This window comes from Ovis canadensis, chromosome 18 (genome assembly GCF_042477335.2).
Source record: "Ovis canadensis isolate MfBH-ARS-UI-01 breed Bighorn chromosome 18, ARS-UI_OviCan_v2, whole genome shotgun sequence".
NCBI classification, from domain to species: Eukaryota; Metazoa; Chordata; class Mammalia; order Artiodactyla; family Bovidae; genus Ovis; species Ovis canadensis.
In genome coordinates this window covers 46,497,623-46,523,336 of record NC_091262.1, presented here as the reverse complement: position 1 = coordinate 46,523,336, position 25,714 = coordinate 46,497,623, and the positions used below count along the sequence as shown (strand labels likewise).

Here is a 25,714-nt window from a genome sequence, read left to right as displayed (position 1 = left end):
CACCTGGGGCGACCTGCTGCCTGAAGCGCCTTTCCTGGCCCAGCAAACATCTCCTTAGAGAACCACTTTGGCTGCCTCTTCCCTCCCCAGCTCAGGTTTGGACTCTCCAGGCTTCCATCCCCCATCCACGGGCCACATGGGATGGTACCTGCCTGCCTACTGGCCTGTGAGCTCTTCTAATAGGGGTTGAGGCATCTCAGGTGGCGCTAGTGGTAAGGAACCCGCCTGCCAATGCAGGAGACTTAAGAGACATGGGTTCGATCCCTGGGTCGAGAAGATCCCCTGAAGAAGGAAATGGCAACCCACTCCAGTATTCCAGGCTCCAGGAGGAGCCTGCTGGTATATGGCCCATAGAGTCTCAAAGAGTTGGACATGACTGAAGCGACTTAGCACGCACAGTACTGGAAATGGGTGCCGGTGGATCATGACTGCTTAAGGACCTTTGGACGGCATCCCACCTGCCTCTGTTGCTTCGTAGAAGCTCTCTGAGCCTCAGTTTCCCCCTTTCCATTGTGACTTCTTAAGGCCTACAGCTTAGTGATCAGCCTAGGCTTTGGGGTGCCCGCCTCCTCGGGCCTTTCCTGAGCTACTCTGTCTCTGCTGCCCTGGATCCCTGCCATCCCCCATGCCCCGGCTTCTATTGTCCACATTCTTCTTTATTCAGAGCCCTGATCCACCTCTTCAGGAAGCTCTCTCTGATGCCTTCAGCCATCACTGATCTGAGCCGGAATCTTCTGATGGTGTCCCAGTTGCTCCCTTCTACTTGCCACACACTGCTGGCCATGTGTGGGGCTCTGGCTGCACAGAGACTGTTCAGCATGACTCATGTGAGCAGGGGGTCTGCAGAATCCCGCAGGCAGGGTGGGGAGGCCCTGGGGTAGGAGCCCCTGCCCAGGGGCTGATGAGGCAACATTTGAGGACTTCCCTGGTGGTTCAGACGGTAAGGCGTCTGCCTACAATGTGGGAGACCCGGGTTCAATCCCTGGGTCGGGGAGATCTCCTGGAGAAGGGAACGGCAACCCACTCCAGTATTCTTTCCGCCACTCCCCCTCACCCGCCGCCCCCCAAACAGTGGCTCAAATAAATATTTGGACTTCCCTGGTGGCTCAGAAGGTAAAGCGTCTGTCTACAATGCGGGAGACCTGGGTTCAATCCCTGGGTTGGGAAGATCTCCTGGAGAAGGAAATGGCAGTCCACTCCAGGACTGTTGCCTGGAAAATCCCATGGACAGAGGAGCCTGGTGGGCTACAGTCCATGGTCGCAAAGAGTCGGACACGACTGAGCGACTTCACTTTCACTTTCACTTTGAAGGAGGAGCTGGAGATGAGGGGAGTCTTGGGGTCAGAGTCCTGGCTAGAAAGGGACTTGACTGTCAGGTAGGGAATTACGGGATCTGGCCTCCCTTTGCAGGTAGAGAGCCCAGGGAAGAAGTGCCCCCACCACCAACATTGGGTCTGAGAGCAGACCCTCCTGATAATGCCTGGAACCCTCCACCCACACCCTCTGCTCTTCTACTTGTCCTTAGATTTCTGCTCTAAGGATGCTATCTCAGGCAAGCCTCCCCTGACCTCTGTCTATGCTCTCAGAGTGCCCCCGCCCTGCCCCGCCCCAACCAGTGTGACCACTGATTGCTCACAAGGCTTTCAGGCCACTGAGGGCAGGAATCAGAAGGGACTGGTTGTCCCTTGGGTCCCCAGCTGCCAGTCCAATGCTCGGCACAGAGTAGGTGCTCAATAAATGTTGATTGATTGTGTGGACATATGTCGCAGCACAGAGGCAAGAGTCTCAGGCAGGAGGGTGGGGTTGACTTGGGATGGGGAGGCATGGACCTCCAGTGAGGGGCAAAACCTGGGTCCCAGTTGGAGCTGGGCTTCTTTTGTACGTCTTTAGGCGGCTCTTTAAAGAGCCCTTTGCCGGAACAAAAGTCGTCTCTGGCAGCGCCTCAGTGGGCGGGCTAGGCCTCGCGGCTCCCTTTGGAAATGCTTTGCGAAGAGGGGGTCTGAGCCAACTTGTCACCCCCAGGCTGGCTGGTGACTCTAGGGAGTGGGGGCGGCCATGGGTGTGGGGCTGTGGGAGGCAGGGCCATTGGCCGATCCAGTCCTGACCTCAACGAAATTATTTTTAAAACCTGCGAGAGAAAGGGGATATTTTTAACCTTTGTTCCATCAAGGCATCCCAAGGGAAAAAGAAGGGGGAAGTAGGCAGATGGAGAATTGGGAGAGGGGCATGAACAGAGGCGGGGGCTTCCAGGGGGGGATGAGCAGCCCCAGAGAACCCTGAGGATGAGCTTTTTTGTCCCCAGCCCTTTTAAATTTTTTAAAAGCTCCAAACAGCAAGAAGGACAGTGGAGTTCATTATATCGAGTTATCTCCTCCGTTTCAGGCAAAGATCAATCTTCTGAGTCTTGCAGCTCCGAGGGGGAAGAGAAGAGAAAGAAAACGGGAGGCGAAGGAAAAAAACTCCCTGGACCAATTTCCGCTGGCTAACACGATTACTTGGCTGCCTGGCAGCAGCGCCAGCTGTTGGCAGCCATCCTGGCCCCCCGCCAGTCGCGCTCAGTTGCCGGCCGCCCCCCAAGGCTCCCTCCTGAATGGGACAGGTTGGCAGGTGTGAGGAACTCAGTTCCCCCCTGGGGCAGGGGCTGCTGGGCTTGGCATGCCAGGGAGGCCCCAGGCCCTGCTGCTCTCCAGCGTGCATCCGCCACTCCAGCTGGCTTTGTCTCAGCTTTGCGCCCACCTCCCTGCCTTTGCTCAGAGGGTCCTGCCCTGCCGGGTCTGCCTTCTGGCTCCTTCCTGCTTCATATGGGAGCAGGTTGTGTAGGAAACAGAAGCACAGGCTTTGGAATCAGATAGAGCTGCCTCTGCCTACTCATTCATTCATTCATTCATCAGGTATCTACTGAGTGCTCTGTGTCGAGTACCGCACATGATAAGAGGTGGATGTAGAGGTGAGTAAGATGCATACGGTCCCTCCCTGCCTTACTGGGTTCATTGAGGAGCTACATGAACAACAAAGAGTAAATCAACGAGATAATGTCAGATAGGGATAAAGTCTGGGGCTTCCCTGGAGGCTCAGCAGTAAAGAATCTGCCTGCAATGCAGGAAACCTGTGTTTGATCCCTGGGTTGGGAAGATCCCCTGGAGGAGGGCATGGCAACCCACTGCAGTATTCTTGCCTGGAGAATCCTATGGACAGAGGAGCCTGGCGGGCTGCAGTCATGGGGTTGCAAAGAGTCAGACATGACTGAAGCGACTAAACAGCAGCAGCAGGGATAAAGTCCATGAACGATGGGAGAGGTTGGGGTGGCTGGGGGTGATCAGGGAAGATAAAGGAGGTCCCATTTGAACAGGATGATAAGAAGGCCTGAGCAAATAGCATTCTGGGCAGAAGGAGCAGCGATGACAGGGTCCCCGAAACTGGCTGGTGTGGGAGGGGGCCAGATTATGGTTCAAGGTGAATTCTGAGCTGTGGTGGGCAGACTTTGAACAGTCTGGACTTGATTCTGTCTGCCACGGAAACCCCTTGCATATGGCTGGAGAGCGAAGGATTCTGTCTGTACCGTTATGTGGCTGCTGTGATAGTTTGGGACCAGGGTGGGATCAGGGAACCCGGAGAGGCAGGAGGGTGCTGCAGTTATCCAGGCAAGGGCTGATGAGGGCAAGAGCAGAGGAACAGGGGAAGCAGGAAGGTTTGGGAAGTATTTCTGGGGTGGTACTGACCTGGAGTGTTGATGCCTTGGGTGTGGGGTGAGGCAGAGAGGAGTCAAGGCTTGAGGGAGATGTAATTTTGGGGATAAAAATTAAGAGTTCTGTTTTGGACAGGTCTCTTAGATGAGCAAGTGGAGATGACAAATAGGCCTGTGGATACACGCAGCTGGTGCTCAGGAGAGAGCTGGGGCTGGAGAGAGACTGGGGGCGTGGCTGGATTTAAAGCTACAGAGACCAGGTGAGAGCAGGGAATGTAGACAGGAGAGAGCAGAGAGCCCTGCCAGCCCTGGGGCCTTGGATGTTTGGAGGCAGTTTGGGTGAGAAGGGAGGAAAGCCTGGGAGCACAACCAGGAGAGGCTGAACCCTGGGAGCTCAGAGATAAAGTGTTTCCTGTCGGAGGAATCAGTTAGCCGCATCAGGGTGACTGCTGGGTTTGGCAAAACAGAGGTTTCTGGGGACCTTGAGAAGAGCAGTTTTGTGGAGTGACGGAGTGGAAGCACAACTGGAGAGGGAGTGAGGGAGAGCTGGAAGTGAGGGAGTGGAGGCTGAGGCGCTGAGTAGGGACTGCTCTAAATGGGACCTTTGCTGTAAATGGGAGCAGGAAGATGGAAGGGCATGTGGGTCATGTGGGTTGAGGAACCTCTCTCCCTCTCGCCCTCCCTTTTTCCCTCCTTCTCTCTCTTCCTCCGTAATATCAAAGAAAATCGATATGTTCTTTATCAGATGTGTGAGCTTGGGCAAGAAAGTTAACCTCTCGGAGCCTCCATTTCACATCTGCAAAATAGAAATGACAACCCAGATGTTACTGGATCTGGCAACTAGTACGTACTCAATAAATAGGAATTGTTCTTCAGTAGGCATTCACCTGGGGAAATAGTCAGCCTGGCGTTGGCACAGACATTTTTGGAGGACAATTTGGCGGTGTATCCAAATTTAAAATGTGTATACCCTGAGATCTCACCCCTGTGGTCCGGGGGTTAGGACTCCACACTTCCACTGCAGGGAGCGTGGATTTGATCCCTGATTGGGGAACTAAGAAATACTCCCCCTGTAAGAAAAAAGTAAGGTGTGTACACCTTTTGACCTATTTTTTAGGAATGCATGTGTATAAAGAGGCAGGCTTTTTTCCTAGCAATGGAAATAAAAGATTGGAACCCCATAAGCACTCATCCTGGGAGGTCTGATTAAGTAGGTGAGAGTTTGTCCTTGAGTGGAGTTCCTCCATGTAGCACTGAGCATGGGACGGGAGGGGCTCCATTTGGAGCACAGACACTGGTGTTCATGTGCTCAGCCACTCCCTAGGCTGGATGTTCTTGGGCAGGTTACTCTGCAGTTTGGTTTTCTCCCCTACAAATTAGGCTAACAGTAGCACCCATCTCGGAGAAGGCAATGGCATCCCACTCCAGTACTCTTGCCTGGAGAATCCCATGGACAGAGGAGCCTGGTGGGCTGTAGACCATGGGGTTGCTAAGAGTCGTCATGACTGAGCAACTTCACTTTCACTTTTCACTTTCATGCGTTGGAGAAGGAAATGGCAACCCACTCCAGTGTCCTTGCCTGGAGAATCCCAGGGACGGGGGAGCCTGGTGGGCTGCCGTCTGTGGGGTCGCACAGAGTTGGACACAACTGAAGCGACTTAGCAGCAGCAGCAGCAGCAGCAGCAGCAGCAGCAGCAGCAGCACCAGCACCCATCTTGGGGAGGGGAGTGTTACGATAATTAAATGGGTTAATACATATGGTGCTCAACCCAGTATCTGGCCCATAGTAGGTGCTCAGTGAATACAAGCAGTGATCATTATCATCTTTATATATAGATGGGGAAAGTTCTCCAAAATCTATTAAGTGAAGAACCTGATTATACACCAGCACAGAGACTTTCCTGGTGTGTAACTTTGGGTTTGTTCTACATATAGACACTTGTGCACCTCTCAGTATGTCTGTGCAAATACTTAGTGAAAGTTTCATACCAGATGGGCAGTCAGGACCTCTGGAGATGTGGTTGTGAGTGAGAATATGTTTACCCTATAGGTATCTGTATTTGAAGGGTTTCCTTGGTGGCTCAGCGGTAAAGAATCCTCCTGCAATGCACGAGATGTGGGTTCAATCCCTGGGTAGGGAAGATCCCCTGGAGAAGGAAATAGTAACCCACTGCAGTATTCTTGCCTGGGAAATCCCATGGACAGAGGAGCCTGGTGGGCTACAGTCCATGGGGTCATACAGAGTCGGACACGACTGAGCGACTAAACAGCAGCAGCAGCGTCGGTATCTGAAGCTCTTGAACAAGGGAAAGCTTTCATGTGCAGGCGCACCCCAGAGATATTGTGGGTTTGGTTCTAGACCCCCACAATACAATGAATATTGCAATAAAGCGAGTCACATGAAGTTTTTGGTCTCCCAGGGTACATAAAAGTTATGTTTACACTATATTACAGTCTATTAAGTAATAGCATTATGGCTGAAAAAATACAGGTACATACCTTAATTAAAAAATAGTTCATTGCTAAAAAAATTTTAACCATCATCTGAGCCTTCAGTGAGTCATAATCTTTTTGCTAGTGGAGGGTTTCAACTATTGCAAGAATTACCAAAAAGTGACACAGAGGCATGAAGCAAGCAAATGCTGTTGGAAAAATGGTGCTGATAGACTTACTCAATGCAGGGTTGGCACAAACCTTTCATTTGTAAAAACAATAACTATAAAGTGCAATAAAACAAGTAATTCCTATTACTTGTATAGGAATAAGACTACAATATGTAACGAAAGGTAAATTAGGCCTTTCTCTCCTCCAGGAAGCCTTACATGACTCCACTGGCCCATAGCCCAAACCTAGTAGACCTATAAGCCACATTTCCACACTCCTTGAGTCAGTGGTGTGTGCACATACGTGTGGTCTCGGTTAGCCTGTGAACTCCTTGAAGGTGTGGACTATGCACTTTGCAGGCCAGACACAACTAGACGAGCAGTTCTCAGTGTGATCCCCCAATGGCAGCATCAGCATCACCTGGGAGCTCCTTGGAAATGCTGATTCTCAGGCCCCGTCCTGGACCTGCTGAAATCAGAAACTCTGGGGGTGGGGGCCCAGCACATCGTGTTTTGACAGGCCCTCCAGGCACCTCTGATTCACCGACTGGTATTAATGGGGAAGACAAGGCCCAGTGAGGGGAGTGGGACTGCTCAGGGTTGTGGGGTAAACTGGTGACAAAGATGAGATGACCGGGTCAAGGTCCCACTTCGAGGTGAAAGAAAGGGCTTGGGTGCTCCCTCTGGCCACCACATCTGACCCCAGGAGGGAGAATCTGAGGTTCAATCCTGTGTGTCCAGGGGCCAGAGAACCCACAGGTACAGGTAGGAGGGGACAGCTGCTCTCTGCTTCCGTGTGCGTCCCTCAGGGCCCACGTGGAGCTCGGGCATGCAGCAGGAACCCTCCGGGATAACTCTGTCTCTCTGGAGGCCCCTCCGCAGCCGGCTGCAGCAGGGTACTTGACTTACAGAAAAGGGCATTCTTAACTCTGTGCAGTGAGTCTGGCACCCCTGGGCTGCCCAGTCTCCCGCTCCCTCTGTCCTGGGCTGTGGGCAGAGGCTTGGTGGGCTGGATCTCCAGACGGTCCTGTGGGTGAAGAGTCTGCAGGTCTCCATCTGACTGTGCTCTCACCCCTTCTCTGCTGCCTCTCTGCAGGTGTCCCTCTGAAGAGTCCCTGAGCCTGCTTCCACCCCCTAGAGGTAAGCAGTGGATGTCTGGGGTGGTGGATGAGGGGAAGACCAGAGGGTGAAATGTGTGCGGAGCAGGTTCCAGGGGAGTTGTCTCCCTCTGCTTGGCCCTCTCTGCTGTCTTTTCTTTCTTTCTCGTCTTCCGTCTCCCGGAGCCCCTGTCCTCCTCCAGCCATGATCCTGGGGGTGCTTCTGAGTTGCAGAATGCAGAAGGGGTTTGGGATCAGCTTTCAGGGAAGAAGAGAGGAGAGTGGTTCCTAGGTCGGATGGGGTGAGGCTTACTGATGCTGGGAAGCAGCTGCTGGGGTTTGGGAGCTGCTGGCCTAGGAACCAGTCAGGAGTGGGGCTCGGGGACCCTGGAGGTCCCTCACTGAGCAGGGGGCAGGGCTGTGGGCCTGCCTGTGGGGGACAAGCCAGGGCATGAGTTAGGCTGTGGGTGCTCTGGGTGGTCGAGCTCAGGCTTTGGGGGCCTGGCTGTGCTCTGCAATGAATAAGCATTTGGAGGACAGCGTTCTGGGGCCTGGAGAATGCTGTTTGATGAGGGGCTGCATGGACAGTCTGGGCAGAGCAGACGCTTTCCCTCCCCTCCCCCCAGTTTCTTGTGTCTCCTCGGACTTCAGCTCCAAGGAGGCTTTGCTGAGTGGATGATTTCTAGGAGGCCTCTGGCTCTAATTTGGCGTCAGGGGCCCCAGGGTGTCTGCTGAGTCAGTCTCGCCTCCATGCAAGGGAGGGAGCGGAGGAGTGTGAAGGGGGGGAGGTGGCACCATCCCCCACAGACCTTTCACAGCAATAGCAGCAGCCAGTGGGGAGCAGTGGGGGACCTGAGGGTAGGGTTCCCTGGTCCTCTACCCTCATCTGACAGTCTAGCCTTGCTGCACGCACAGGGTGGGGGTTCACTGGGATAACCATTTGGAATCCTGGCTTCCCCCCTTGTCTCTGTGACTCTTCCGCATTTCCCCATCTGTGTAAGGGGCCCCCCACAGTGCATCCTTCAGGGCATTGTGTTGTATAGAGAAGGCTTGCTACGGAGCCTAGAACACAGCTGATGCTCAGGATGTGTTAAAAGGCACATCAGTTATTCTTGCCTCTAGGACTGAGTTCTGTGAGCACAGAGCCTAGGGTCAGGCAAGGGGTGGGTCTGGTTATTGGGAAGAGTCTGCAGGACTCTGGGGAACAGAGGAGAACTCGGACACCCCTGCAAAGGCCAGCGCAGACTTCCTGCCGTTCTTGCGAGGAAAAACTCTGCCCAATGAACCCAGTCCAGGGAGACTGCCTGGAGGAGGGGTGTTAATTGTTATTAATTTGCCATGATTGGCCACCTCTTTCAAGTCTACAAGAAACATTTTTCACACTTTAATTAGCTCATTAATCTTAACAACAACTTGTGAGCAGGAGCAGTTTGTTCCCTTCCTAGAGGTGGAAATGCCAAGGCGGGGAGGTGGGGACAGGGCCCTGTTGGCCAAGCTAGGATCTGGCTCAGGTTCTCTCTCCAAGTTCTACAGTCTGCACATCACCCCCAGCTACTGCACACATTGCCTCCCAGTTTGGGGCCTCCCAAGGGGAGAGGAATGGAGGCCACACTCTCGGCCACCATGCCTCCTGGCCAGGTCCCCAGGAGCTGGGGTCTGCCCTCCAGAGAAGCCATGACATGCGGTGTGGGAGCTGAACTCCCGTCTGGAACAGGGGGCCACAATCAGCAGGGCTGCACAATGAAGCCACTTGACTGGTCTCTTGGGCTCCCTCTCTGTGGCACACCCCTCTTTCCTCTCCTCTGTGTCTGCACACTAAGCCCCTCTGCTTAGAGTGTGCCCCTCTTAGAAGCTACCCCACAAGTCCCTGCCCTTAGCTGCTCTCTGCAGTTCGCCATCCCCTGGGTGGCCGAGTGGGCTCCAGCCCCACTTGGTTGAGTGAGAGCAAGCCAGGCACTTGTTTCAGACATGGACTTCAGCTATAGGGATGCTGCTTAGGGGTAGAATCAGGAAGGGGCAGGTTCAGACCCGCGGGGCTGACCGCAGAAGTCTGAAGGGATGTCATCGGCACACCTGGAACTGGCATCTGATGCCGGTTGACTATTTATGACCTGTGGCATGGCCTGAGGAATCTTTGGAAGAGAAGAAACCTGTGCTGGAACAGTGCCCACATGGGGGGGCGGGGCATGGGGAGCCTGGCAGGGAGGCATTATGCAAATCTGGGAGCCACGGTTACAGCAGCATCTGTCCAGGGGCAGAAGGGGGAGCCGCGGGTCACACCCGGGCACGGGCTCCATCTGTACTCAAGGCTGGGCGCGGGTGGTGGCCAGCCTCAGTCAGTGCTCTGCCCCACGTGAAGCCACACGTGGGCATCTGAGGGGACCAGAAAGGTGAGGGCTGCTCCAGAAGGGGCCTGGGTCCACCCAGCAGAGCCCAGGAGGCCTAGGGAAAGGCTCTGGCCTGGACAGGTAGGCTTGCCATACACCCACCCCCTCTCCATCACACCTGCCATTATTCACCGGCTTGACTTTTGGTGTGGGTCTGAGATGTGGACCCAAGCTGTGACTGCCCTCATTTCTAAAACAGGGGACTGATGGGGCTGGGTGTCAGGCCTGTGCCCTAATTGACATCCTATTCCTGGGGATGTAATTTTCAGCTTTCAGAAGTCTGAGTGTCTCTGTTTCCTTCGTTTTCACCTCTGTTAGTTCAGCACAGAAGGGAGACCCCATGGCCCTCTCCCCTCTCCCTACCAGGCCTTCAGTCGTGGGCATTTTTATAGTGCTTGGGGATAAACTTAGCAGAAAAGTATAGAGTTAAGAGCCCACGTTCGAAGCCAGATCATCTGGGTTCATAGTGTCACTATTTGTGAGCTGTGTGACTTTGAGCAAGTTTCCTAGTTTCTCTGTTCTTCAGTTTCCTCATCTGTACCACGGGCGCAACAGCCACTTCCTCGTGGGGATGTTGGATAAGATGGTGCGTGAGAAGCTTTTAAACATGGCCTGGCACGTGGCAAGGGCCCCGTCCATGGAGCTACTGGGATTGCCAGGATTGATGGCTGGTTACTCTTACGGGTGGGTGGGCAGCTGAGTCAGCTGCGGCTGAAGCCAGTGGTATTTGAGTCTCTGTACTCCGGCCCCTGCGGTTGTGGTGGTGGGAAGGCAGCTCTGCTGTCCTCCTCTGGGTATCAATTACTGAAGGCTGCCAGGGGCACTGCTGGGTTTAAGGGAGCTTGTCCCTGCTTTGGTGATTGGTGCTTTCAGCCGCTAGGGTGGAGGTGGGCACAGAGGAGTGACATCAAGTTGCGAGGAGATAGAGAGGCTGCTTTAAACGGGGTGCAGGGAGGCAGCAGCTGTAATGCTGGGGATGGCCTGAAAGGCAGGGCCGGTGGAGGTGGGAGGCAGGGAGGAAAGAGGGGAAGAGAAAGAACTGGCACATGCCACCTGCCGGGCATCTGGCACAGTTTTCACACACGTAACCTCGTTCAGCCCTCATAGAGGAGAGGGCTATCGCTAGCTCTGTTTCCATATACAAAACGGAGGCCCATATAGAGAGAGTGAGTTGACCCAAGTCACAGAAGAGGCAGAGGTGGATTGAACCCCACTGTGGCCTATGTCCTGGGGGGCCTGCAGGGCACCAGGACCCGGTGGGGTTGCCGTGCCAGGCTCTGGCTGTTCTGGGCAGTGGTCATGTGTGGTCCTGGGTGTGCATGTGTGACTATGTGTCCATGTCCTCCCTGTTCGGCTGGACGCTTCTGGGAGACTGGGGCAGCTGGGTGGCCCTCTGCCACCTCCTGTGGAATTGGCATCCGGGGGGGGCAGCTTTCACACTGGAGCCTGGTGCCTGGCACCTAACCCTGTTCTACACATGACTCTGTCCAATCCCTCAACCAGGAAGAGGGGATTTCTAGTGTGGACTAGAGGTACCCCAGGATAATAAAAATAATTACTGACTGAGATGTTGTATTCCAGGCTTGGGTTAGTGATAATTCTATTGTATGCATTTTACTGCTGAAGAAATTGAGGCAGAGAAGGTGTAGTGACTAGGCAGTTGTGGGGTAAGGTTCTGACCTGGTGGGGCCCACCTCTGGTTTTGCTCGTGGGCAGTCCTGGGAGAGCCTGTAAAGCTTAGGGAGTCAGGATCCTGCCCAGCCCTGTGGGCCAGGCCCCAGGGAGGCCTCTGATACGCACCACCTCAACTAGCCTGCCAGCAGGTTCTGACTGTTCTTATAGATGTGGAAGCTGAGGTTCAGAAGGGGCTCAGGCCACTCTGGTGAAAAGTCAGGCCTTTATCCCCCGGCTTGCTACCTCACAGTGCTTGCTCACCTCCTGCCCTGCTACTTGTGGAGTGAATGCATCCTAACCTAGCCGCCCTCCCCAGGCTCATGCCTGTTAACACAGCTGGAGGGGAGGAGAAAGCCTGGTTCAGTGCAGACACAGAAAGTCAGGGAGGCAGGGTCGGCCCCTGCACGGGTGGGTGGGGGGCCGGGGCTGGACTCTTGGTCTCAGGGACGTCTTGTTGAGCCCCCAGCACCGCACCCAGTCTCATGTCTTTTTTCAGCTTTTTATTTATTTTTTTTGCCCCACCGCATGGTTTGTGGGATTTCAGTTCCCCAACCAGGGATTGAACCTGGGCCATGGCAGTGAGAACACTGAATCATAACCACTAGGCCACCAGGGAATTCATATATCCTTTTTATTATTTATTTATACCATTTTATTTTTAAAATATTTTTTGGAGTATAGTTGCTTTACACTTCTGTACGACAAAGCGAATCAGCCATATATATACAGGTATCCATGGGGTAATAAGGTATGTGTGTGCGATCTATAGGTATACCATCCATGGGGTCACAAAGAGTCAGACACCACTGAGCGGCTGAACAACAATGCATGTATCCCCTTGGTTTTGGATTTCCTTTCCGTTTAGGTCACAGAGCACTGAGTAGAGCTCCCCGTGCTATACAGTAGGCTCTCGTTACTCATCTATTTTGCACATCACCGTGTCTCTCTGTCGATCCCAATCTCCCTGTTCATCCCACCAGCCCTTCCCCCTTGGTGTCCACACATTCGTTCTCTGTGTCTGTGACTCTACCTCCACTTTGCAAATAAGATCATCTAGACCATTTTTCTAGAGTCTACCTATATGTGTTAATGTAGAATGTTTGTTTTTCTTTTTCTGACTTACTTCACTATGTATGACAGACTCAAGGCCCATCCACATCTCTGCAAATGACATAGTTTCTCTTTTTTTTTTTTTTTGGCTGAGTAGTATTCAGCTGTATATATGCGCCACATCTTTATCCATTCCTCTGCTGATGAGCATTTAGGCTGCTTCTGTGTTCTGGCTATTGTAAATAGTGCTGCAGTGACATGGCCTTTTTAGTACAGGTAGTTGTTAACAACCTGGGCTGTGGCATCAGAAAGCCTGCTGTGCATCTCAGCTCTGGTACTTACAGCTGTGTGACTGTTGACATGTTACTTGAGCCCTCTGCGCCTCAGTCTTCTCACCTGGAGAAGGGAGAATGATAGTATAACCCAACTTGCAGAGCTGTTGGAGGATCAGCTGGAGTGCTCATGAGCCCACCAAGAGTGAGGCTTTTCACATAGTAGGCGCTCAACAAATTCCAGTCACAGATATCAATGTGGTTATTAGCAGGGCTGTGGAATGTTCTAGGATGAGAACAGGACCCTCCCAGCTCCTGTGTGCAACTAGAGACCAGAGCAAAGAGGGGCAGGGCTGGAGACTGCCACAACTTCCACCCCCAGTCCCCATCCCCAAACTCCCCTTCTCCAGACTTCAGCCCCTGAGTTTCCCACGACCCAAAGAGGACCTGCGGGTGTGATGGGAGAAAGGTTTTTGTTTTGTTTTTTTTCCAATTTACGTGTTACCTATTATATATTTATACCCACTTTATTCTATCAAATATTTGAGAAGACTTCCAAGCATACTAAGAGACATAATCCAGGGCAGGAAAAATAGGATGCAACAGGAAGAAAAGGTTCTGGGCACATTAGATCGTGGACACAATGGGTCTGAGGCCACCTGTGCCTGCCTGCCTCAAGAACTTCCAGTGTCTCTTCCTTGCCTGAGTACCAGCCACAGTTCCCTATGCCTGGATTCCTGGCTCTCAGCCCTGAGCCTGCTCAGCCTCTTGGGGCTGCCCTATGCCCACCTCATCAGTGGCTCCTGAGGTGCTCAGAGGCAGGACAGAGTCTCCCCTGCCACCTTCCCAGTGCTTCCTGGGCTCTTGAGGGATGGATGTCTCCATAAAGTGGGGCAGGGAAGAAAGGTTAAAGGGAAGGGATGTTCAGCAGTCACAGAGGATGGGATCTCCAGTTTGCAGAATCTTGCTTATACTCAGCCATGTCCAACCCCGCAAAGCAGCCTGTGAAACAGGACACCAACAGCATACCAATTACAGAGTGATGCTTTCTAAGTGCCTGCTGTGTGCCTGGCGCTGTTCTAGGCATTTTACAAATCTTTATTTATTTAATCCTCACCACAACCCATGAGGCCGTTTCACAGAAGAAGAAATGAAAACAGAAAGGTTAAGTAACTTGCCCAGTGTAACACAACTCATAAGTGGCCAAATGGGGATTTGAACTCAGGCGCTCTGGATTCAAGAGAAAGGGGTGGGGCCCACTGTTTATTACACTTCCATTATATTCCAAGCATTTGACCCAGCCGGTGGGCTGGTGAGGGAGTAACGTGACACTCATATTACCCATGAAGAAACAGGGCCTCAGAGAAGATTAGGCCTGCAAGGCCACATAGCTGGGAGGGAGTAGACAAGATAGGTTCCTATTAGCTCTGTCTGATCCCCTAGAGCCACCGCTGGACGTCCCTCCCTGGAGGCTGAAAGGAAGGGGCAGGAGTGAGGTGGTGAGGGCTTTAGAAAGCCCAGCTCCAGATGTGCCCATCACTCAGGCCCTGGCCCTCAGTGAGGCTTTGGTCTCTGGCGAGAAGCTGGGAACTCTGAGGGTCAGGACTCAGGCAGGCCCCAGTGCAGCCCACCTGCCCTGGGCTTGTGGGGCTATGGCGTGGCTATGATGAATGGGCTCTTGGCAGGTTGAGCATTAATCACACTGCTGGGGGCGGGAGAAGGCAGCTGCCTGAAATGCTTGCACTGTGGTAGAATCTATCACCACCAGGCCTGGCTGGACTGGGATGGAGAGGGGCAGCCAGGGGTAGAGGGGAAGTGGGCCTAGTTTGAGGGAGGAGAAATGGCCTTGACCCCGGGGGTCATCTCTGAAGAGGCTCAGTCTGAGGGGCCTCCTCATTTCCCCATTTGTGTATCTTCTTTGGAGAAATGTCTATTCAAGTCCTTCGCTCACTTTTTGATTGGATTATTTGGTTTTTGATGTTGAGTTCTGGGAATTCTTTAGTCTAGATCTTAACCCCTTACCAGATATGTAATACGCAAGTGTTCTCTCCCATTCAATAGGTTGCCCTTTCACTTTGTTTCCTTTGACATGCAGAAGTTTTAAAGTTTGAAGTAGCCTCATATGTCTATTTTCACTTCTGTTGCCTGTGCATTTGGTGTTATATTCAAGAAGTCATTGCCAGGTCCAATGTCATACAGCTTTCCCCTTATGTTTTCCTCTTAGAGTTTCATAGTTTCAGGGCTTACATTTAGATTTTTAATCCACTTTGAGTTAATTTTTGTATATGGTGTACCTTAAGGGTCCAACTCCCTTTTTTTTTTTTTTTTGCATGTGGATATCCAGGTGGCTCAGGTGGTAAAGAACTGCCTGAAACGCAGGAGTCCTGGGTTCAGTCCTTGGGTCATGAAGATCCCCTGGAGAAGGGAATGGCTACCCACTACAATATTCTTGCCTGGAGAATCCCATGGACAAAGGAGCCTGGTGGGCTATGGTCTGTGGGGTTACAAAGTGTTGGACTTGACTGAGCAACTAACACCTTCACTTTCCATCCAGAAACTTAATGCAGGATGAAGCAACTGCAAGCTAACTCTTTCCTATGCAATATCTATATATCCAGGTCCATCAGACCCACGTCCTTTCTACCTGGGGGATGGCTGTTGCCCTGGCCGTGAGTCCCTCCTCGTCACCTCTTTGGGTTCTGCTGTACCCAGGCCCAGTTAGGCAGGGCAGGTACCCATGGCCCCACTGGGGTGGTGTGCGTCCCTGCAGGGATGCAGGCTTCTTTCCCACCCATCTCCAGGGCTGCTGGGGCCTCTGGGTGAATTCTGGGGCTCTGTGATGGGACAGATATGGGCGCAGTGTACTCAGGAGAAAAGGACAGGATCAGAGACACAAGGAGTCCATGGCAGATATTGGTTTGTGGAAAGAAGGTCCCCGGGGGGGTATTTAGGGCCTTGGCCTCATTCTGCCCCAATCTTCTGATGGCTTAGTGAAGGCACACAATCCCACATTTGCCAGCAAAAGACAATTCTCACCTTGGAAGTTCTGTGCTAAAAACCCACCAAACCAAACGGAATCTTAGAGATAGAAGAATGAAGTTCTGAACCTGGGCACAATGACTAGAAGATGGGTATAAGAAGGGGACAGGGCGCTTTCACACACATTGTAGCAGTGCCATCCATGCTGGAGCCGGCTCACACACCCTCGTTGGCACATGGTCGGGAATTTTGCTAGCCAGTGGTTTAGCACAGGCATCCCAGGTGTCCTGGCTTCCCCAGGCTTGGTGGTGCAGGCTCCGCTTCTGATAAGGCTGCCCATGGAGCCACCAGCTTTCTGTGTGACCCAGCCAGGCCTTTTCCCCTCCCTGGGCCTCAGTTTCTTTATCTGAAAAATGACCATTGTTTCCTTCCCTTAGGGGAATTTTGAGGGTTCAGCAAGATGATGGCTGTAAGTCTCTCTGTGGGAAGTCAGTTGTGCTCAGAGTGGACTGTGATCCCAAGGTTCCCAAAGGCCACGAGTCCACTCCCTGCCCTGTGTAGATGGGGAATCTGATACCCCCAAGTGCACATGGCTGATCCAGGACTCAGCCTCCAGTCACTGAATTCCCCATCCAGGGCTCTTTGTCCTGCTTAGGTCCTGGCACAAGAAATCAGTTAAGTCCAGTGAGGCCTGCCTCTGGACTGGGTACACCCAGATCAGCCTCAGACACTGAGAAGGAGCCCCACTATCTGGAGGGGGGTGGTCCTGAGGGTGAATCCTCCTACCCTGACCCTCTACCATGGCTTATGTGACCAGTGGGAGGGCAGAGAGGAGGCCAGGATGTCATCTCAGGCTCTCCTAGGGTAGGTGGTAACCAGGTCCACGTGCATCTGGGAAGCACCTGCTGTGGGCTAGGTGGAGACCTGCCAGGCTAGGATGTGGGGTGGGAATGGACCAGTCCCTGGCCATGAGGCTGGAGCCCGGCCCACTGGGCCTCTGGCCAAGGGAGACTGTGGGTTTCTTCCTGGCCCTTGGGAGCTCATGGCCCCTTTCTCATTATAGAATGGTGGCTTCATGTGCCTCACTCCATTCACGCCTCACAGTAGCCCATGAGGTGGGAGCCAGCCTGCCGTAGCCCCACTCCACTGATGATGTAGCTGAGTTCAGAGAGGTGAGCTTGAAGCTTGCCAGTGGCTCTGACTGGCTGCTGAGCTTCAGCTCTCAGTTTCCCCATCCAAACTTCAGAACTCAGATGGACGTGTTTGGGGGAATGTGTTTGACTTCAGATGTATCTTCCGCTAAGGATGCTAAGTGACAGAGTCTAAAGATTTGACAAGTCCAAGAAAGGAGCCTGATGGCGGTGTGTAGACCAGCAAACCCCAGGCCGAGAGAATTACACTTAGGTTTTTGGAAATCATCTGCTTACTCTTCTCATCCAACCCACCCTCCCAGGGAGGGGGCTTGCCGGTTGCTCTGGGCCTTCTCCAATGACCCCCTGAGACGGGTCCGAGCCGGCAGCCACTGGGGATGTGTGTCTGGCTGTGTGTACATGTGCACAGGCATGTCCCGGGGTGAGGGGTGTGCCTGGAGGGAGCCAGGGCAGTCGAGCAGACTCCGTGGCCCCTGGGCAAGAGGAGGGCACCGTCCCCGCCCGGCTCCAGCTCTGGGGGCAGTGAGTGGGAGAAGCCCTGGGTGAGGGTGTGTGCCCACTATATATAGCTGCTCAGACACGCACACCCAGCTATTTCGGTGTTCTTCCTCCTACTGAGGCAGGGGGAGGGGCCAGAAAGTAGTCCATCTAAAAATATAACCCGGGGAAAATATCACAGCGCCCGAGCCTGAGAGAGATCCGTCTCGTTCCCTCGCCTCCCGCCCCCGCGCCCCGACTTACCTCACAGCCGCCTCGGCTCCCTCAGGAACCTTCGAGATATGGCCTCCTCTCCAACCCGTGCCGCCTTCCCCTCGTGCCCGCTAGGTGGGGCTGGGGTCTCCCTGGCCCCATTTCACAGGTGAAGAGACGGAGGCCTGGAGAGGGCTGGCTTCAGTGGGGCCACAGGCTCCCGGCCTGGGCACTTTTCGCTGATGGCCCGTTGGGGTGATCGCGTGTCCCCAGCGTCATCTCGCCCTCTTGGCCTTTGGGCTTGGGTGGCAGGTTCAGGCTTGGCTCGGCCCGCTCTTGCTGTAACATCTTCCACACCTCGATTTCCTCGGCTCCAGTGGGGAGAATGGTACGGGGCGGGGGGCGGGTCGGAGAGGTGCAGGTGAAGCCTGTGACCCGGTGCCAGTGAGTCAGGCCCTATCGTTGTTGCTGCTGCTATTGTTATTGTTGGTGTTGTTCAGTCGCTAAGTCCTGTCGGACTGTTTGCCACCCCATGGATTGCAGCATGCCAGGTTTCCCCTTCCTTCACAATCTCCCAGTTTGCTCAAACTCATGTTCATGGAGTGGGTGATGCCATCCAACCATCTCATCCTCTGTCACCCCCTCTCTTCCTGCTTTCAATCTTTCCCAGCATCAGGGTCTTTTTCAGTGAGTCAGCTCTTCACATCAGGTGGCAGAAGTATTGGAGCTTCAGCTTCAGCATCAGTCCTTCCAATGAACATTCAGGGCTGATTTCCTTTAGGATTCACTGGTTTGCTCTTCTTGCAGTCCAAGGAACTCTCAAGAGTCTTCTCCAGCACCACAGTTTGAAAGCATCAATTCTGTAGCACTCAGCCTTCTTTATGATCCAGCTCTCACATAGGTACATGACTACTGTATTACTCTTGCCTTTTTCCTGCACCAAGTCCCTTTTTCCCCTAGTCCTAGAGTCATCTCAGCCCTGTTTCCTGAGGCTTTGCAGGGTGCAGTGTAGTTTACAAAATGACATTATCCCTGGGCGCTTCCTGAGAGCGAGATGGCTCTTATCAGGTCTGCATCACTGTACCCAGTAGGAAGGTGGCCTGCCCACCCCAGGCTTCAGTAGCTAAAGGTGGTTGTATTTAAATTTGCTGAGGAAGGCGGGGCCAGTCCAAGAGTGATTAAGCACCTGCCTCAGGCTGGGCCCCTGCTACCCTGGGCAGGTCAGACAGGTCAAGTGGGGTGGGGTGTTACCACCCCCTTATGATGATGGGAACCTGGAGCTCAGAGAGGGAAAGCCGTGGTCCCTGGGTCCCTTAAACAGAGGCTGCCTGACTCCCAGGGTATCCCGTCTCTGGATTATTGGGACCCCTCACCTGTCTGTCTCCCCTTCTGTGGATGGCAGGAGCCTCTGGGGGTGCCCCTGTGAAGGTTCAGCTCCCCACCCCACGCTCCTTCCTGGTGTTTTATGTTGTCTTGCTGGCCCTTGCTGTGCAAGGGGTCCAAGGCTTCAGTGGCTGGGAGAGCACACCCCTGGATTTAATGAACACGTGCTGGCTGGATGCCTATGTGATGGTTCCGTGTGAAAATGTCAGCCTGTCTGAAAGTGGAGGGGCTACTGAACCCCACATACTCATCAGGGAGCGTGGACTCAGGACCAGACTGGTTTCCTCCGTACCCACCCACTCCCCGCCACCACTAGGTTATTTTGACATCGTATAATTTTATCCATAAATGTTTCAGGGTATATCTCTAAAAGGTAAGGACTCTTTAAAAAACATAACCATAATGCCATTGAAAGAAAGGGACAGTGTTAGTCACTCAGTCGTGTCTGACTCTGCGACCCCATGGACTGTAGCCTGCCAGGCTCCTCTGTCTGTGGGATTTTCCAGGCAAGAACACTGGAGTGGGTAGCTGTTCCTTTCTCCAGCGGCTCTTCTCCACCCAGGAATCAAGCCCGGGTCTCCCGCATTGCAGGCAGATTCCTTACCATCTGAGCCACCAGGGAAGCCATTATACCTTGAAAATCTAATGTTAGTCAGCACTTGGTTTTTATTACCTGATTCGCTCCTCAAAAAAGCCCTGAGGCAGGAGTTAGCGTTGCCGTTTTATAGGTGAGGAAACTTGGGGCTCAGAGAGATTTGGTAACTGGATTTAGGTCACACAGCTGGTAAGTGACCAAGAAGGAGCTTAAACCCAGGACACCTGACTACAAAGCCCATGCTCATTCCACTGTTTTTCTACCAGTCAGGGTCCAAGTCTGCTCCCAGCCATTCCCAAAGGGTTACTGAATCTTGTGGCCTTAGTAGGGATCTGGGCATATTTTTGTTGGGAATTGTCTAGTTCCTGGCAATGCCAGAGCAGGGCTCAGCACGGGTGCTACTCAGAGCGCAGACTGCAAGGGAGTTCGGGCCACACTAGGGCCAGGAGTGAGCTGTTTCCTCTGGCCAGCGCTGAGCTTTACAGGGGCATTAACAAGCCATTTAAAAAGTGCTGACAATACACTTTGCGTCTCCTATTTAAGAGGTACTAAAAAATAAGCACCTTTTCAGGGAGGAAACAGCAGCATGTCTGGGTAAAATATGCCTGTGGTGTCAACTACGCACGTGTCACACTGCAGGTGTTGGTTTGGGTAGCAGCAGGGTCCCAGCATCACCCTCCCTGGGTGGCCATGGAGGGTGGCACGTCCTGGGTGAGCAGGTGTGTTTGTCAGTATCTCTGGCTCTTCAGGGGAAGGAGGAGGGTGGGTCTGAAGCTTTGGGGGTGTTAGATGTCAGCTGAATGGGAGTAGGGGTCATGGGTAGAAGGCAGAGGATGGTACCTGTTCTAGACTGCCCATTTCACAGATGGAGAAGCTAAGGCTCACATGGGCTGAGAAGTCCAAGATCACACATCCTAAGACATCCTCCAACAGTTCTCAATCCCTCAAGCCCGAGGGGAATACTATACCCACAGACGGTACTCCTGTATCTCTCTCCTCCCTTGTTGTCCCACAGACATTCTCAGAGCCCGAGACAGGCCCAGCCTCTTGCACTGGTTCACCATAACCTTGATCCTGCCTCTCTAGGCCTTAGTGTCCAGTTCTGTAAAAGGAGAGTAATGATGCTGAGGGGCTTCCCTGGTAGCTCAACTGGTAAAGAATCCTCCTGCAATGTAGGAGACCCCAGTTCAATTCCTGGGTCAGGACGATTCCCCTGGAAATGGGACAGGCTACCCACTCCAGTATTCAAGGGCTTCCCTGGTGGCTTAGATGGTAAGGAATCCACCTGCAATGAGGGAGACCTGGGTTTGATCCTGAATTGGGAAGATCTCCTGGAGGAGGGCATGGCAACCCACTCCGGTATTCTTACCTGGAGAATCCCATGGACAGAGGAGCCTGGTGGGCTACAGTCCATGGTGTCGCACAGAGTTAGACATGACTGAGAGACTAGCACACAGCACAGCACGGCAATGATGCTGAGATGGGATGAGGGAGGTAGGGCATTTCATAGTTTGTTGGGGTGACCCGTTACCTCCTCAAAATGCCCTCAGCAGTCCTTATATATTCCTTGAAATGCCCTCATCTGACAGGCGCTGTGACAGTCTACGGAGCGTGCCCTGAGCCAGGACTTTCTTCTCCTCCCTCTCCTTCTCTTCCTTCTTTCCTTCCATGAGTATTTCTTAAGTACCTACCACAAGCCAAGCACCATCATGGGCACAGCAGTGAACAAACAGGAATACTGTCAAACAAAGCAAAACAATAAAGTGTCTGGCTGCTTTCTGAAGTTTATAGTTGAACAGAGGAAACTAAAGCTAAAAGAATCACAGCGCTGTTGTAAGGCCACCACGCACACACTAGCAAGGGGCAGGGATGCAGTGCTGTGAGAGGGTTTAAGAGGGGATGGATCAGGTCTGGAGGTCAAGGAGGGCTTCACCGAGGGGGTGACACGTGAGCTAGGCACTGCAGGATGAACAGGAGGGCAGAGAGCGTGGGCGGTGCTGGCTGGAGGGATGAGGGCAACAAGCAGAGGGCATAGCATGTGAACTGAGAAGGATGAGGAAACGCCCAGTGTGGGTGCAGTGGAGAACACTGGGGAGGTATGGTGGGAGGTGTGGCTGAAGCGGGCAGGGCCAGGCCTCTGTGAGGTCCATGAAGATTTTTTTTTAAATATTTATTGTTTATTTATTTGGCTGCGCTGGGTCTTAGATCTTAGTTCTTTGTTGTGGCATTCAGGATCTAGTTCCCTGACCAGGAATCAAACCCGGGCTCCCTGCATTGGGAGCTTGAAATCTTAGCCACCGACCACCAGGGAAGTCCCCAAGAAGGGGTTTAAGTTGGAATGAGGAGTTATACACTTAGATTTGTGGTATGAGCAGATTTCTAGCTGTTATGTGGCGAAATGGTCTGAATTTGAGTCAAGAATAGATTAGAGAGGTAGGAGGTGAAGGTTGAGCATCCAGGTGGGAGCAGCTGGTGGTGGCTTGGACCAGGGTGATGGTCTGGGGTGCCCACTGGCTGTCTGTCCTCCTCCATTATTCCTTCTGGGTCAGCTGTCCCAGGAAAGTCCCCACCAGTGTCAGGGAGGAACAATGCTCTAGGACTTGTCATCCAGCAGGGTGTTGAGGTGGATGCCTCTGGAGATGGGTCTGTCTCCTTCCTTCCCGAGGAAGTGGGGAGAACCTTCTGAGGTCAGGCATGGGGGGGGGGTCATGGTGCAGGGCCCACTGACCAGGGGCGCACCCTCTCTGAAATGCAACTCCAGAGGCAGCCGGGCTGTGAGAGTATGAACCCGTGGAAGGCGTGACACCTGCCTTGTCTCTACTTTGAGATCTAACCTAGGGAGGAGCAGTTGCCCAAGAGGGGAAGGGAGCGAGAGGGAAAAAAAAGGCTCGCTTTACTTAATTATGACTGATTGTGACAGCTTGCATCTTTAGTCTGAAAAGTATCTATGGAGTAAGGACTGCTTTTCTCAATCGGGATAATTATGTTAATTAAAATGCTTTCTTTATAGCAGTTCTGATTAATAAAAACAGTTCCACTGCTCTCTTTAAACACTCTAACCTTCTGTTGCATGGGGAAAGAGGCCCTTTCTCAGCGATTTATGGTTCTTCACACAGATTCCAAGAGGCAACCTGCTGCCGGGTGGCCCGGTGGCAGGCCCTTTGCTCACACACATGTGGGGATGGATGTGGGGAGAAGGCGGGAGAGTGGACCTTGCAGGCGGCTGGGCTGGCCATTAGGGTGGGGATGATGGGGCCCCGTGCTGCTGAGTATCCCGGAGAATAAAAACACCACTTATTTCTCTAATTGCTGTTTATTTCCTCTGGAAAACAGGGATAATTGATGAGCTCCCAATTAAGAAAAATTATATATAGGGGAAAGAGGTGCTTGGACCAGGGGTGGTTCTAGAATTGAGGGGTGAGCTGAGGGGTGACCCCCACTTGGCCTTGGTGGGTGGGAGTGGGGAGAGTATGGAAGTGGGGTGAGCTGGAGGGTAAGGGGCACAGGGAGGGTCCCTAATGAGATGGGGGTGGTTGTTGATGTACAAGGATGAGAGATGAAGTGAGGGAGGGACAGAGGATGAGAAGGAAGAGGTGGAGGTGGGGGTGACACCTGTCTCTCACCTCCAGGGAAGCTGAGCTGGAAGGGAGTGAGATAGGACCAGGAGAACAGAGGTGAGGAGTCAAGGCTGAGAGACAGCAAGGCCAGGCTCAGAGCCACACAGCACGTCCGTGGAGGACCCCAGCCCAGAACTCAGATTTCTGCTATCAAGGGCCCCCTCCCATTCCTCTGTGATCAGGATCACAAAGGCTGTCGGTGGCAGAATCTGCCCCAGGGGTGCGTGTGTACATGAGTTTGTGGACCGTGCCGGGAGCTGACCCACTGGGGACACTGGAGATGCTATCCTTCTAGGTGGGGCTCAGATCCTGCTGGCGGCTTTCCGGCCCCCTTGCCCTTCTGTGGAGAGAGCATGGGCTATATAACCTGGCCGGTGACTCTGCTGCCCAGATGGGCTGAAGACAGAGCAGGGACCCTCCGTGGCCATTCCTGCCGAGGCCCAGCCATGACTGGGGGTAGGCTGGTCCCCACATGGCCCAGCCAAGCCCTGGATGTGCAGTGGGGTCTGAGCAACACGGAGGAGGGCCTGGGACTGGGGGCCTGTCTGCTGGGGCTCCCTTCCCACAGGGCAGCCAGGTGCCAGAGGAGCTGCGATTGCCCCAGCCTCCCAGGGCTGCCCCTGCCTTTGCCAACACACTGGCTATGATAAAAATCAGCTCAGTACTGCCTCTCCTCTCCTGTCTCTCTCCCAGTATTATCTGACAGGCCTCGGGGCTCTCCCCTTCCTGAGAGGGAATGTGTTTTCAAAGATAGGACAATTTCCCTGCCCCCCACCCAGGACGTGGTATGCTAATGGAGGGGTCTCAGGCACGTGAGCCACGGCGGGGGTGCCCCTTCTGGGCAGGAACAGCCCCTCGCCCCTGTAAACACAGTTGACTCCTGCCTGAGTGTGGTGGCCCCACAGGCCTACTGGGACCTGGGCCTGCCACCCCCACCTCAGCCTGCCTAGGGGGCTGCCCCCCTCTCACCTCCACTGTATTTACGCGTCTATTTTATGATTTCAATTTTTAATGCCTCTGCTCTTTGAAGACGCTTAATGCTTTCGAGTGGAACATTTCCTTCCAGGACCTGAGCGCAGATTGAGGACAGAGCAATAAATCAACTAATAACTGGAACCTCATTTTCTGCTCCACGGCAGAGAGTTAACCCCCGCCTCGCTGAGCTCCTCTCGGAAGCAGGCAGCTTCAGGCGGCGGGGCGGGTGGGCAAAGAGGGCTGGGGAGCTGAGCCTGGCCCCTGCAGCTCACTGCTCAGACTTTCCTGCTGCTCCCCTCCTCTCCTCTCTTCTCCCGAGTCTCCTTCTGGCCTCTGTTTCCTCTCTTTCTCTTCTGTCTTCTCTTCACTTCGATTATTTCTGTCCTGTTCAAAGCAAGCAGAAATAGAGATGTCTGGAATCAGAGATTGTGGAGGGGACCCCAGGATGGTGTGAAAATGCATTCGTTGGGAGCTTTCTAGGCTTGGGCACTAGTCTAGTTTTGTTCTGACTTGCTGTGTGACCTAAAAGGAGTGTCCAACCCTCTCTGAGCCTCCAGGTTCCACCAATATAAATAAATCTCACCATAGGGACCAAGCAGGATTTGATTTTAGCATCGAGGATAGATTTGACACCAGGGGTGGGCAGTGTCTGCGACTCCCCCTGTGACTGCCCCACCCATGGTGACGTGGGGAGAGGAGAGGTGAGAGACTCTTGGGCAACGGGACTGGTAGGGATGGCTCTTCACACCTTTGTGCGCATGGGTGTACACGTGTTCACTAATGCCTGCATCCGTATGGAAGTCTGCGTGAGAGTGTTTATGTATGTGTCCTGGTCTCCAGGGTCACGAGGCCCCGCCACTGTTCACCTGGGATGGCTTCTGACCCTCTGCAGGACTTGTGAAAGCACCTACAGCGGGGAACCCACATCTGCATTGCAAGGATGAATGGTACAGGTGGAGGTTAGGCACACCGACTCTGCCTGGGTGCAATTCTGGCTTTGTCATTCAGTGCTGTGTGACCTTGGATAGGTCACTGAACCTCTCTGAGCTTCAGTTCCCCAATCTGTAAAACAGAGATAAAATAGCGCTTCCTTCATAACTTTGTTGTACAGATTAAATGGGTTAGTTGCCTATAAAGTGCCTGGTACATATTAAGTGCAGTGTATTGATAAATGTTTGCTGTTGTAATTGTTTAACACACACAACCAGAACACACTCTCCTCCCCCAACCCACTGACCATGAGATACCAGTGACGCAGCAGGCACATGTGCCCAGACCCACCCGCCTCCAACACCCAGTGGGCACCACAGCCTGCAAGTGGGGAGGAGCCCAGCACCTATCAGAGCAGCCTGGGGTGGCTTCCTGGAGGAGGTGGTGCCAGTGCTGGGGTCCAGGTAAATGCTGCTGCTGCTGCTGCTGCTAAGTCGCTTCAGTTGTGTCCGACTCAGTGCGACCCCATAGATGGCAGCCCACCAGGCTCCGCCATCCCTGGAATTCTCCAGGCAAGAACACTGGAGTGGGTTGCCATTTCCTTCTCCAATGCATGAAAGTGAAAA

The 25,714-nt window shown here is 53.3% G+C and overlaps 1 protein-coding gene across 2 annotated transcripts in view; it reads left to right on the top strand.

Moving 5' to 3' along the window:
• Window positions 1–25,714, top strand: part of LINGO1 (leucine rich repeat and Ig domain containing 1) — a 214,037-nt gene that overhangs the window by 78,522 nt on the left and 109,801 nt on the right. For both annotated transcript variants that reach the window (XM_069558876.1, XM_069558874.1), the window contains exon 3: window positions 7,385–7,428. The gene's annotated coding sequence lies outside the window, so the exon portion shown is untranslated. The remainder of the gene's footprint in view (window positions 1–7,384; window positions 7,429–25,714) is intronic.